Source organism: Palaemon carinicauda, chromosome 1 (assembly GCF_036898095.1).
Source record: "Palaemon carinicauda isolate YSFRI2023 chromosome 1, ASM3689809v2, whole genome shotgun sequence".
Classification (NCBI taxonomy): Eukaryota; Metazoa; Arthropoda; class Malacostraca; order Decapoda; family Palaemonidae; genus Palaemon; species Palaemon carinicauda.
In genome coordinates, this window is record NC_090725.1 from 293036380 (window position 1) to 293048879 (window position 12500).

The following is a 12500-nucleotide window of genomic DNA, read 5'->3' on the forward strand; positions in this document are numbered from 1 at the left end:
TCTTTCTGTTGGTTGTTTAAAATATTCTTGAAATCAATTTTAATGTTTATCCATCTCCTAGACAACGTGCTTCAAAACTAATGCTGACTTAAGCTTGGAGATTCTCTCTCTCTCTCTCTCTCTCTCTCTCTCTCTCTCTCTCTCTCTCTCTCTCTCTCTCTCTCAGCATGGATTCCGTAAAGGTTTATCAACAGAAACAGCTTTGATGAAATTAACAGAATAACCATTGTATAATGGAATAAAGGTTTTTGACTTTGACACTCTCTCTCTCTCTCTCTCTCTCTCTCTCTCTCTCTCTCTCTCTCTCTCTCTCTCTCTCTCTCTCTCTCTCTGTATATATGTTATAAATATTATAATGTATGTGTGTTTTTCACTCCTTTTCATTACTTTTATTTATACATAAACCTCTTTGTGTGAACATCTTCATACGTTCGTGCGTAATTGGTATCAAGTTTTGGGTGATGGCGTAACTTATTAATTTTGATGTGAATTTTGCACTGAACTTCGTTATGTCCATTAGCTATGTATTCTTAGTATGCATTGGTTATAAAATTCGTCCCGTTATTCGGTTGTTAGATTTTGACGTCAGCATATGTTAGAGTTTCGAACGATTCTTTTACACTTCCTATATGTATAAGGTTTTATTTAGAAACGATTTTTCTTATACTTATATCATACCGCTGAACGTTAGATTCTGCCATACATATTTTCCTGTCAGTATTTTAGGCATGTCTTGGTCTCCTTTTTTTTTTGTTTTCTCCAGATAATACACTGCAAGATTTTGTTTAAAGGGGTCGTTCTCGACCCATCTACCTATCCAGGGTAAAATCTTTTCAATAAAATCCCCAAGAGTTTTTCGATACGCATAGATATAACTGTGGACTGTGATTTCCTCCACTTTGTGTTGCGTTGCCATTCAAGTGGCAAATAGTTGGAGACAAAATGTGTATTTCCATACGACTGTCATTTAGCATAGACGGTTGTCTCTTTAGTCACAAATGCAAGTATTTAATTGCCGCGGGCATAGTACTGTATATTCTATTGTAATTGAGAGGAGAGGGCTAAGATATCTTTTAAAAATATAAGATGTACCTTGATAGTTCAGTCGGCATGGTTCCTGCAGGCATGGTTTCCAGCCAACCTGGTGGGGGTTCGAATCTCCACCCGGCCAGAAACTGTTACCATAAAATGAATTCCAAGTGGATGTATATTCCCAAGATAGAATTCGGTATTAAATGCCATTCGTGGGGTGATATTTACATTGATTGAAATCACGTGTGCTTGTGATATATATTCATGTACCAAATATGCTATATAGCTCCTAACATGTTAAGGCATCATACGCGTTGTGAGTCATAGGTAAGTTTGTGGAGATTGGAATAGGCCTCTTTTCTCATGGAAAATAACGAGCGTGTTAGTTTGAAAAAGTATGTTTTCGTATCATGCCCTGGATATTAGTATTTCGGAATTGTATGATGATTTGTGAAAACGTTTTATGAATTTTTAGCCATGTAACCCAACGTTCACGAGTCATATCAAACCTTATTAGGGTTACGAAAGCATATTGGAAACGTCCCTGCCGGGCGATCGCCAGAAAATCGGCCGAAATTTTCGAAAAAAAATTTCGGCCCAAAAATCGGCCGAAATTTTCGAAAAAAATTTGGCCCGAAAATTGACCAAAATTTTCGAAAAAATTTGGCCCCGAATTTTCGAAAAAAAAAATTTGGCCCGAAAATCTGCCGAAATTTTCGAAAAAAAGTTCAAGTCACGCTCAATCTCGATAGTTTATTGTAGTATCTGCAACCTTATCATCTTGTGAGCTAAGGATTTTGGGTTTGGGGAGCCTATATGCCTACCTGTTTAGTCATCAGCAGCCATTGCCTGACCCTCCCTGGTCCCAGCTTGAGTGGAGAGGGGCTTAGGCGCTAATCTTCTAGGAGAAGGACACTCCAAAATCAAACCATTGTTCTCTAGTCTTGGGTAGTGCCATAGCCTCTGTATCATGGTCTTCCACGGTCTTGGGTTAGAGTTCTCTTGCTTGAGGGTGCACTCGGGCACACTATTCTATCTTATTTCTCTTCCTCTAGTTTTGTTAAAGTTTTCATAGTTTATATTGGAGATATTTTTTTAGTGTTACTGTTCTTCAAGTATTTTATTTTTCCTTGTTTCCTTTCCTCACTGGGCTATTTTCCCTGTTGGATTTCCTGTGCTTATAGAATTCTGCTCTTCCAACTAGGGTTGTAGCTTAGCAATTAATAATAATAATAATATATGGTTAGTCTCTAGGGCATTGCCTTCGTCTCTAGGAAATTGTCCTGTCTCTAGGGCAATGTCTATTTTTTTTTTTTTTGCCTCTGCTATCTATTAATAACCTTTAAACCTTTATTGTAGAGTTAGTCATAAAGAACAGGTGGGGGGGGGGGGGATCATTGGGACCGTTGTTTTTTCGTTTATTCAGGTAACGCCTCTTCTCTCTTGGTGGCGCTTGTACCATTTGTAGGATTCAAGTATGACTTCATAATGTAGCAATTGTTAGCACGCAAAGATACACAAAATTTAGGTAAGTTTGAGACAAGGACATGTATATGACTTATAATAGAAGTGTCAAGGCAAACGCCTGCCTCCAACTCCCCTCCTCCTCTCTCTCTCTCTCTCTCTCTCTCTCTCTCTCTCTCTCTCTCTCTCTCTCTCTCTCTCTCTCTCTCTCTCTCTCGAGTAGCTTGATATTATCACTGGTGCTACTATTTACTGTACTTTTTTTGGAGCGTTTTCCTGTCTTGCTACATTGCAACACTGACTTTCCTTTTTAGATACTTTAAAATATGATTTAACTTAATATTAAAATGTTTTTTTTTTTCTTTTTCAGGTATGTTATTGACAGTGAACATTCGACATTTTATCCTGTAATTGGTAAGCATCAGTTTGTCTCTTTAGTAAGGTGACGATAGAAGTTGTCAAGGATGTGGCATAATATGTGCTTTTTTACAAGCAAGATAAGTATTATTATTATTATTACTTGCTAAGCTACAACCCTAGTTGGAAAAGCAGGATGCTATAACCCCAGGGGCCCCAACAGGGAAAATAGCCCAGTGAGGAAAGGAAACAAGTAAAAATAAAATATTTTAAGAATAGTAACATTAAGATAAATATTTCCTATATAAACTGTAAAAACTTTAACAAAACAAGAGGAAGAGAAACTAGATAGAACAGTGTGCCCGAGTGTACCCTCAAACAAGAGAACTCTAACCCAAGACAGTGGAATACCATGGTACAGAGGCTATGGCACTACCCAAGACTAGAGAACAATGGTTTGATTTTGGAGTGTCCTTTTCCTAGAAGAGCTGCTTACCATATTCGTCCTGTTAAGTTGAAATTCACGTTTAAAAGAATAATTATATAATGTTGATTAGCGAAGTGGTGCTCCCGTGAAAATGAGGTTTTAATTATAAACTTTCAATTAAATGCAAGATACAACTCTGGAAATTAGAACTTTCAATTAAATGCAAGATACAACTCTGGAAATTAGAAAAGGGGGAATTTTAATATATACTTTTTTTTAATAATCCATTTTACTAAATTTACTGTGGTATCGAAAGCAGTGAATTGTCTTTTGTCTTGGGTTTCAAGTCCATAGCTTTATCGTTTTGGGAAATTTAATCTGTCAAATAACAAAAGATTTTTTTTTTATCTGAACTCCAATACTGTTGTTGTGTTGCAACTGAACCCTTTGTAACTGTTTTCGAGGATCAGTCGGGCGGAAATTCGCGAAAACACGAGATTATAATTAGCTTACTCCAACACTTAATCTGGTAACGGTGCATAATATCATCTCCACGGGAAAGTAGGCCATGTTAAATGTCGTGTGCTTTTGAGTTTCGTAGCTATATTTTAAAGAACATTGGCAAAGGAACGTATTGTGACAAGAAAGAAAGTTTTCTTAGTTTATTGGTTATATGTTTTCCTTGTTTATTAGTTATATCTTTCTTATTTACTTGACTTTGTTATTCATCCTGGTATGCATTGTGTTTTGTTATTGTTTCTCTTAAAGTTTGTTCTATAACCTACGTTATATTTTGTACTTTTCCAACTACAGCCCCTTAGGCCCTGTAACATTCTTCTCTTCTAATTAGGGTTGAAATATGTCTTATATAAGTGATAAGGATAGACGTAATCCAGTACATTCTCTCTCTCTCTCTCTCTCTCTCTCTCTCTCTCTCCTCTCTCCTCTCTCTCTCTCTCTCTCTGCAGTGATGGTGAATAAAGAATGAGAGAAACGCGTTTTCCTCCAAGACATGAGAGTATGCACAGTAGATGCTGATCCATTTCTTCAATTTCATTTTCTCTTCCCCTGAAAAAAATTTATGCCAATTTTTGTGGAAAAATTGGATTAATAAAAGGGTTTAAATAATACCGAGGTGCAATACCATAATTTACAGATTGTAAGTAATGCGATTATGGTTACTAAGGGTTATTATTATTATTATTATTTGCTAAGCTACAACCCTAGCTGGAAAAGCAAAATGCTATAAGCCCAGGGGCCCCAACAGGGAAAATAGCCCAGTAAGGAAAGGAAAGAAGGAAAAATGAAATATTTTAAGAAGAGTAACATTAAATAAATATTTCCTATATAAACTATGAAAACTTTAACAAAACAAGAGGAAAAGAAATTAAATAGAATAGTGTGCCTGATTGTACCCTCAAGCAAGAGAACTCTAACCCAAGACAGTGGAAGACCATGGTACAGAGGCTATGGCACTACCCAAGACTAGAGAACAATGGTTTGATTTTGGAGTGTCCTTCTCCTAGAAGAGCTGCTTTTATTAATTAATTTTAATTTCGTTCACCCTATATCATCTTTGCAATTATTAAGTCATATGTGTTAGCACCATTAAGACTTGAAGTTGTTTAAGAATAGGTTTGTTTGTTACCTGGACATATTTTTTTTCCATGCATTTACAGTCATTGGTTGAAATTGAAAGACAGATATGTTTTTATTACATAGAATAAATGTTTGAATATTTCGTCTTTTGAGTGTGTCTTCTTTCTAAGTAAGACATACAGGGGTTCTCTAGAATTTATATGAATAGAATGCTTATCCTTTAATTCATCCAGCTTTTCATGCTGAAACAGAATTAATTGTATTAAGGGCGGTAGTATCATATAGTAGTATATCTGAGTTTTATATTTTGCCTATTGGTATGAATTTTGTATAAAATCAGAAACAAATTAATACAAAACTTAAATTATATGCCTGAATAGACTTGGGGAGGCGTCTAGTGGCCTTAGTTCATGTTAGCCAAATTTTATGTCTTCCAAATGAATAAGAAAACTGGTCAAGAATAGTTTATCATGTCGTGTGTGTGTGTGTGTTTTTTTTTTTTTTTTTGGGGGGGGGGGGAGCGTAGAATTTCGGCATCAACTTTTTACCTGAAACGGTAATTTGCATTGTAAATTGGAAAGTGTGTTGTCACCTTGAGAAAATTTTTTCCGCCCAATCACTCTTTATTGGTAAATAATCCATATGAAATATGTACGTAATGTTGACGGAGAATGTTAAGTGAAAAACCCTTGGCGTCTTTCGTATGCAATGTAGTTCTATCCTCTATTAATTGTTAGTCTGTTGAATATTGATTTTTCGTGTATGCTTGACTTTCCATTATTAATTATATGAAATCGTTCTTTATTTTCTCCTCGCATTATGTACTTAACGCCTGTACTTCTTTAAATCGGAGATAGATATGTTTTAGCAACGTCTCACTGTTGATGTGATAATTTTGTTTCCTCCGCCAACGTAGTTGGGGTTAGTTATGTTTTCACCCCGTTTGTTTGTGAACACCTTCCTGGCCAAAATTAGGTATGTTTTCACCCCGTTTGTTTGTGAACACCTTCCTGGCCAAGATTAGGCATGTTTTCACCCCGTTTGTTTGTGAACACCTTCCTGGCCAAGATTAGGCATGTTTTCACCCCGTTTGTTTGTGAACACCTTCCTGGCCAAGATTAGGCATGTTTTCACCCCGTTTGTTTGTGAACACCTTCCTGGCCAAGATTAGGCATGTTTTCACCCCGTTTGTTTGTGAACACCTTCCTGGCCAAGATTAGGCATGTTTTCACCCCGTTGTTTGTGAACACCTTCCTGGCCAAGATTAGGCATGTTTTCACCCCGTTTGTTTGTGAACACCTTCCTGGCCAAGATTAGGCATGTTTTCACCCCGTTTGTTTGTGAACACCTTCCTGGCCAAGATTAGGCATGTTTTCACCCCGTTTGTTTGTGAACACCTTCCTGGCCAAGATTAGGCATGTTTTCACCCCGTTTGTTTGTGAACACCTTCCTGGCCAAGATTAGGCATGTTTTCACCCCGTTTGTTTGTGAACACCTTCCTGGCCAAGATTAGGCATGTTTTCACCCCGTTTGTTTGTGAACACCTTCCTGGCCAAGATTAGGCATGTTTTCACCCCGTTTGTTTGTGAACACCTTCCTGGCCAAGATTAGGCATGTTTTCACCCCGTTTGTTTGTGAACACCTTCCTGGCCAAGATTAGGCATGTTTTCACCCCGTTTGTTTGTGAACACCTTCCTGGCCAAGATTAGGCATGTTTTCACCCCGTTTGTTTGTGAACACCTTCCTGGCCAAGATTAGGCATGTTTTCACCCCGTTTGTTTGTGAACACCTTCCTGGCCAAGATTAGGCATGTTTTCACCCCGTTTGTTTGTGAACACCTTCCTGGCCAAGATTAGGCATGTTTTCACCCCGTTTGTTTGGTGAACACCTTCCTGGCCAAGATTAGGCATGTTTTCACCCCGTTTGTTTGTGAACTCCTTCCTGGCCAAGATTAGGCATGTTTTCACCCCGTTTGTTTGTGAACACCTTCCTGGCCAAGATTAGGCATGTTTTCACCCCGTTTGTTTGTGAACACCTTCCTGGCCAAGATTAGGCATGTTTTCACCCCGTTTGTTTGTGAACACCTTCCTGGCCAAGATTAGGCATGTTTTCACCCCGTTTGTTTGTGAACACCTTCCTGGCCAAGATTAGGCATGTTTTCACCCCGTTTGTTTGTGAACACCTTCCTGGCCAAGATTAGCATGTTTTCACCCCGTTTGTTTGTGAACACCTTCCTGGCCAAGATTAGGCATGTTTTCACCCCGTTTGTTTGTGAACACCTTCCTGGCCAAGATTAGGCATGTTTTCACCCCGTTTGTTTGTGAACACCTTCCTGGCCAAGATTAGGCATGTTTTCACCCCGTTTGTTTTGTGAACACCTTCCTGGCCAAGATTAGGCATGTTTTCACCCCGTTTGTTTGTGAACACCTTCCTGGCCAAGATTAGGCATGTTTTCACCCCGTTTGTTTGTGAACACCTTCCTGGCCAAGATTAGGCATGTTTTCACCCCGTTTGTTTGTGAACACCTTCCTGGCCAAGATTAGGCATGTTTTCACCCCGTTTGTTTGTGAACACCTTCCTGGCCAAGATTAGGCATGTTTTCACCCCGTTTGTTTGTGAACACCTTCCTGGCCAAGATTAGGCATGTTTTCACCCCGTTTGTTTGTGAACACCTTCCTGGCCAAGATTAGGCATGTTTTCACCCCGTTTGTTTGTGAACACCTTCCTGGCCAAGATTAGGCATGTTTTCACCCCGTTTGTTTGTGAACACCTTCCTGGCCAAGATTAGGCATGTTTTCACCCCGTTTGTTTGTGAACACCTTCCTGGCCAAGATTAGGCATGTTTTCACCCCGTTTGTTTGTGAACACCTTCCTGGCCAAGATTAGGCATGTTTTCACCCCGTTTGTTTGTGAACACCTTCCTGGCCAAGATTAGGCATGTTTTCACCCCGTTTGTTTGTGAACACCTTCCTGGCCAAGATTAGGCATGTTTTCACCCCGTTTGTTTGTGAACACCTTCCTGGCCAAGATTAGGCATGTTTTCACCCCGTTTGTTTGTGAACACCTTCCTGGCCAAGATTAGGCATGTTTTCACCCCGTTTGTTTGTGAACACCCTCCTGGCCAAGATTAGGCATGTTTTCACCCCGTTTGTTTGTGAACACCCTCCTGGCCAAGATTAGGCATGTTTTCACCCCGTTTGTTTGTGAACACCCTCCTGGCCAAGATTAGGCATGTTTTCACCCCGTTTGTTTGTGAACACCCTCCTGGCCAAGATTAGGCATGTTTTCACCCCGTTTGTTTGTGAACACCCTCCTGGCCAAGATTAGGCATGTTTTCACCCCGTTTGTTTGTGAACACCCTCCTGGCCAAGATTAGGCATGTTTTCACCCCGTTTGTTTGTGAACACCCTCCTGGCCAAGATTAGGCATGTTTTCACCCCGTTTGTTTGTGAACACCCTCCTGGCCAAGATTAGGCATGTTTTCACCCCGTTTGTTTGTGAACACCCTCCTGGCCAAGATTAGGCATGTTTTCACCCCGTTTGTTTGTGAACACCCTCCTGGCCAAGATTAGGCATGTTTTCACCCCGTTTGTTTGTGAACACCCTCCTGGCCAAGATTAGGCATGTTTTCACCCCGTTTGTTTGTGAACACCCTCCTGGCCAAGATTAGGCATGTTTTCACCCCGTTTGTTTGTGAACACCCTCCTGGCCAAGATTAGGCATGTTTTCACCCCGTTTGTTTGTGAACACCCTCCTGGCCAAGATTAGGCATGTTTTCACCCCGTTTGTTTGTGAACACCCTCCTGGCCAAGATTAGGCATGTTTTCACCCCGTTTGTTTGTGAACACCCTCCTGGCCAAGATTAGGCATGTTTTCACCCCGTTTGTTTGTGAACACCCTCCTGGCCAAGATTAGGCATGTTTTCACCCCGTTTGTTTGTGAACACCCTCCTGGCCAAGATTAGGCATGTTTTCACCCCGTTTGTTTGTGAACACCCTCCTGGCCAAGATTAGGCATGTTTTCACCCCGTTTGTTTGTGAACACCCTCCTGGCCAAGATTAGGCATGTTTTCACCCCGTTTGTTTGTGAACACCCTCCTGGCCAAGATTAGGTATGTTTTCACCCCGTTTGTTTGTGAACACCCTCCTGGCCAAGATTAGGTATGTTTTCACCCCGTTTGTTTGTGAACACCCTCCTGGCCAAGATTAGGTATGTTTTCACCCCGTTTGTTTGTGAACACCCTCCTGGCCAAGATTAGGTATGTTTTCACCCCGTTTGTTTGTGAACACCCTCCTGGCCAAGATTAGGTATGTTTTCACCCCGTTTGTTTGTGAACACCCTCCTGGCCAAGATTAGGTATGTTTTCACCCCGTTTGTTTGTGAACACCCTCCTGGCCAAGATTAGGTATGTTTTCACCCCGTTTGTTTGTGAACTCCCTCCTGGCCAAGATTAGGTATGTTTTCACCCCGTTTGTTTGTGAACTCCCTCCTGGCCAAGATTAGGTATGTTTTCACCCCGTTTGTTTGTGAACTCCTCCTGGCCAAGATTAGGTATGTTTTCACCCCGTTTGTTTGTGAACTCCTTCCTGGCCAAGATTAGGTATGTTTTCACCCCGTTTGTTTGTGAACACCTTCCTGGCCAAGATTAGGTATGTTTTCACCCCGTTTGTTTGTGAACACCTCCTGGCCAAGATTAGGTATGTTTTCACCCCGTTTGTTTGTGAACACCTTCCTGGCCAAGATTATTCATGTTTTCACCCCGTTTGTTTGTGAACACCCTCCTGGCCAAGATTATTCATGTTTTCACCCCGTTTGTTTGTGAACACCCTCCTGGCCAAGATTATTCATGTTTTCACCCCGTTTGTTTGTGAACACCCTCCTGGCCAAGATTATTCATGTTTTCACCCCGTTTGTTTGTGAACACCCTCCTGGCCAAGATTATTCATGTTTTCACCCCGTTTGTTTGTGAACACCCTCCTGGCCAAGATTAGGTATGTTTTCACCCCGTTTGTTTGTGAACACCCTCCTGGCCAAGATTAGGTATGTTTTCACCCCGTTTGTTTGTGAACACCCTCCTGGCCAAGATTAGGTATGTTTTCACCCCGTTTGTTTGTGAACACCCTCCTGGCCAAGATTAGGTATGTTTTCACCCCGTTTGTTTGTGAACACCCTCCTGGCCAAGATTAGGTATGTTTTCACCCCGTTTGTTTGTGAACACCCTCCTGGCCAAGATTAGGTATGTTTTCACCCCGTTTGTTTGTGAACACCCTCCTGGCCAAGATTAGGTATGTTTTCACCCCGTTTGTTTGTGAACACCCTCCTGGCCAAGATTAGGTATGTTTTCACCCCGTTTGTTTGTGAACACCCTCCTGGCCAAGATTAGGTATGTTTTCACCCCGTTTGTTTGTGAACACCCTCCTGGCCAAGATTAGGTATGTTTTCACCCCGTTTGTTTGTGAACACCCTCCTGGCCAAGATTAGTTATGTTTTCACCCCGTTTGTTTGTGAACACCTTCCTGGCCAAAATTATGCCCATAGAGTAGAGAAACTTTCAGGGAATAATTGCTCTGTTGAGACGCCTAAGTGATTCAATTTTGAAAGTCCTAGGTCAAAGGTCAAGGTCGAGCAAAATGTTGTTCAAATCAACCCTAACCTTAACCCCAAGTTCGCACATGGTTGTCACACAGACTTCAAATACGCCTACGTCTAAATTGATTCTGCGAATGGGAAGCTTGTTTCGAGAAATAAGCTGCCTTGATGGAGGTCTGCACTTTAGAGTGTTTTTCTAGTTTACACAAGAATGTCTGAATATTACATATGATCATTTTACTGTACTAATTTTCTCAAACAAGAAGAAAAGTCGGGTTGATGAGATGCCATTTTTATTATTTTCAGATCAAAGCGTCTCTCAATTTCATATAACGCATTAGGTTGTATAGATGTGTGGATGGTGTTAATTGAATGGACTGCTTTCAACTTCATATAACGCATTAGGTTGGCCAGGGCACCAGCCACCCGTTGAGATACTACCGCTAGAGAGTTATGGGGTCTTTTGACTGGCCAGACAGTACTATATTGGATCCTCCTCTCTGGTTACGGTTCATTTTCCCTTTGCCTACATACACACTGATTAGTCTGGCATATTCTTTACATATTCTCCTCTATCCTCATACACCTGACAACACAGATTACCAAACAATTCTTCATCACCCAAGGGGTTACTGCACTGTAATTGTTCAGTGCCACTTTCCTCTTGGTAAGGGTAGAAGAGACTCTTTAGCTATGGTAAGCAGCTCTTCTAGGAGAAGGACACTCCAAAATCAAACCACTGTTCTCTAGTCTTGGGTAGTGCCATAGCCTCTGTACCATGGCCTTTCACTGTCTTGGGTTAGAGTTCTCTTGCTTGAGGGTACACTCGAGCACACTCTCCTATCTTATTTCTCTTCCTCTTGTTTTGTTAAAGTTTTTATAGTTTATATAGGAGATATTTATTGTTGTTACTCTTCTTAGAATATTTTATTTTCCTTTTTTCCTTTCCGCACTGAGCTATTTTCCCTGTTGGAGCCCCTGGGCTTATAGCATACTGCTTTTCCAACTAGGGTTGTAGCTTAGTAAGTAATAATAATAATAATAATAATAATATAGATGTGTGGATGGTGTCAATTGAATGGACTGCTTTCAACTTCATATAACGCATTAGGTTGTATAGATGTGTGGATGGTGTCAATTGAATGGACTGCTTTCAACTTCATATAACGCATTAGGTTGCATAGATATGTGGATGGTGTCAATTAAATGGACTACTTTCAACTTCATATAACGCATTAGGTTGTATAGATGTGTGGATGGTGTCAATTGAATGGACTGCTTTCAACTTCATATAACGCATTAGGTTGCATAGATATGTGGATGGTGTCAATTAAATGGACTACTTTCAACTTCATATAACGCATTAGGTTGCATAGATATGTGGATGGTGTCAATTAAATGGACTGCTTTCAATTTGTCAGGCATTCGAAAGTACTGTCACCACTAACTTGTCTGGTGGCTGTTAATCTGGGGTCCATCATCATCAGGCATTACTAGTCAACTGCAGAACGAAAGCCTCAGATATGTCCTTTTACTTGCGTCTGTTTATGGTCTTTCTGTGACGGTTCACGCCCACAAACTTTCCTAGTTAGTCAATCGATCGTCTTCTCTTAATTTTCCTGCTTCTTTTACAGTCTCTGAGAACCAGTTTTTTTTTAATGTCTATCTATTGTGTCATTCTCATTGTATGTCCTGTTCTTGTTCAATTTTTTTTTTTCACATGCTGTTAGAATATCCTCTACTTTAGTTTGCCCACGTATGCATGTTGCTCTTTTTCTGTCTGATGTCCATAATTATTTTTATATCTTTATATGATTCCAGTATTTTTTTGTTTTATAGATTTGTATTGATGTTAAGCATAAGTCTTTTGAATGGGATTTTATAGGTACAAAGTTATTTTAATCGCCACCCTCGCTTTCCATTGCTTTATGATAAAATTTGATTTAGATATTGTCACTCCAGTGATTTTCAATGTATATTTTCATTGTTGAATTTCTGAACCATCATGTAGGAGTTGGGTTACTAGTTTTCT

General features: G+C 40.2%; 2 protein-coding genes across 7 annotated transcripts in view; one reads left to right on the top strand and one right to left on the bottom strand.

Annotated features, from left to right (window-relative positions):
* The window catches only part of LOC137657808 (uncharacterized), a 334329-nt gene that overhangs the window by 158529 nt on the left and 163300 nt on the right, over positions 1-12500 (bottom strand). The window lies entirely within an intron of this gene.
* LOC137657776 (uncharacterized) overlaps positions 2890-12500 on the top strand; it is a 62604-nt gene continuing 52993 nt past the window's right edge. For 2 of the 3 annotated variants that reach the window (XM_068392287.1, XM_068392297.1), the window contains exon 1: positions 2891-2910. The gene's annotated coding sequence lies outside the window, so the exon portion shown is untranslated. Of the gene's footprint in view, positions 2911-12500 lie in introns of all 3 variants that reach the window. The other variant, XM_068392304.1, reaches the window with a different exon arrangement.